Source organism: Carassius gibelio, chromosome A21 (genome assembly GCF_023724105.1).
Source record: "Carassius gibelio isolate Cgi1373 ecotype wild population from Czech Republic chromosome A21, carGib1.2-hapl.c, whole genome shotgun sequence".
In the NCBI taxonomy this organism is placed as follows: Eukaryota; Metazoa; Chordata; class Actinopteri; order Cypriniformes; family Cyprinidae; genus Carassius; species Carassius gibelio.
In genome coordinates, this window is record NC_068391.1 from 19647753 (window position 1) to 19650138 (window position 2386).

Genomic DNA, 2386 nt, shown 5'->3' on the forward strand with positions numbered 1-2386 from the left:
ATGAGATGTCTTCCCATAAAGAGCATTGTTTGATTAATTTGTTACTTTTAGTGAAAAGTTTTCTATACATAAATGCAAGTACGGGGATTATAAACAAATTACTTATAATTTTGAAATCAGAAATTCAGCAATAGGCCACCTAAAACAACGTATAATCTGATAAACAAGAAAATTGTAAAAATTAATTATGTAATCATTTTCATGTTTATTAGATTATATTTTTTATCTCATTATTAATATTTTTGTTGTTTTTGTTGTTGTTGTTGTCTCTTCCCCCCTGCTTAAAATGTTAAATGTGATTCAATTACAAAAAAAATTGTAATTTTGTTATTATTATTTTGGAGCAAGCTATTTTTTCCCCAAGGTAATGTTAGGAAATTACTATGGTATGGTTTCGGTATCCACAAATAGTATTTGTCTTGAAACTCTGAAAGGTATTATTTAATTTAATAATTTCCCTCTCATTCAGTTTATAATGTCCATGATTTTAATGTTTAATCAGTGAGTGATTTGCTAGATCTACAGATTTCTATATAGTCCTGAACTGATCCTAGAAACATGAATCTTCCAATGTTGAATGAACTGATTGCTGAAAGTAAACTGAAACAATATACTGTTGTGTTTTATGAATTAACCAGATGTTCTCATCACAAAGATCTTGTGCTTTGAAACAATTATGAAGACTAAATAATTATAGAACTGTAATGAATGCATGAGATAAGGTTCTGAAAGAGAGACGTGGAGTGTTACTACAGATTTATTTTTATTTTTTTAATCCTTACTTAATTTAATTTTAACACTCAGTTTAATTTAGTTAATTCAAAATAAATCTGCTTAGTTGTGTAAACACAATTTAATTGGTTTAGATCAAACTGATTTGATGTAATAAGTTGAACTTTATTTTATTTGCCAAAGAAACTTTCTCATGTGGGAACAATTTTATTATTATTATTATTATTATTATTATTATTAATAATAATAATAATTTACTAATTTGCATAGCCAGGTAAGGATGACAATGATAAGTACATCCATAAACTGAAAAAGGCAAGTGAGTTTAGGTAAAGTGGGCCATTTTTGGTTTATCTTGTAATTAATATATATATATATATATATATATGTATAGGCCTATTTTTAGATATATATAATTAAACAAACCCAGAATTTATTAATTTAACAAACTTAAAAACATATAACCTTCGGTCTTAGTAAAATTAAAAACAACTGATAGAACATTTTGCGTTGACATTTAACTTGATGAATGTAATATTGATGATAATTAACTTTAAAACATATAAAAAATGTGACTATAGCACATGTACACACAAAAGAGGAATAAGAGGAATGTTTAATATTTTAAAACTAGTAATATTGTAAAACTTTTTTCTGTTTTTGTCTAAAAACTTTCAATGAGCTTTAATCGTGACCATATTTTAAAGCTTTATACTCTGCATATTCCATGCTTTTCTCACTCCAGATTCAACTTCATTCTACTTTCTTTTTCTTTACCTCCGTATCTGATATTCCTGATTGCACACTCATTTCTGTTTTGTAAAAAGCCAGTCATACATGTCAATTATAAATTATAGTCGAGTCAAGTTTGCAAATTGAAGTTTTCTTGAAAAAGCCTTTTGTGAAAGTTTGAAGCAGTTTGGAAGTTTAGATTAGATTAGATGAAGATATCATGATTGACCTTGTTTGCTTGATTAAGATGTTTTCTAGCAGTTTAACATGATTAACATGTTGTTAGCATGTTAATAGTATGTTTCTAGCATGATTAGCATGTTTGTTAACCTCCTTTTGAAATGATCAGCATGTGACTAGTATGTTGTTAACATGATTGACATGTTGTTAGCATGATTAGCATGTTGCTAGCATGATTAGCCATTTGCTAGCATGTTTCTAACATAATTAACATGTTAGTGGCATGTTGCTGACATGATTAACAAATTATTAGCATTTTGTTAGCATCTTTCTAGCATGATTAGCATGTAGCTAGCATGTGAACATGATTAACATATTGCTAACAAGAAGGAAAAAAATCCAGCAAAACAAAATAGGAAGAAAAAAAATGAAAAAAACTCAAACTAAATAAACACTTCTGATTTAGGTGGGGAAACAGCTTAAAACCAGCTGATTTAGCAAAAAGCCATCTTAAAACCAGTTAAAACCAGCTGAATCAGTAAAAGAATGAAATAAAAAAAGAAAAAGAAAGAAAGAAAGAAAAAAGAAAAAGGTTGAAACCAGTTAAAACCAGCTAAACCCAATTGATTCAGCAAAAAGGCAGCTAAAATTCAGTTAAAATCAGCTGAATCCATAAAAAAAAAAAAAAAAAAAGTTGAATACTAGTTATCTAGTCTTAGCTGGTTTAAGATGAAAATGGCTG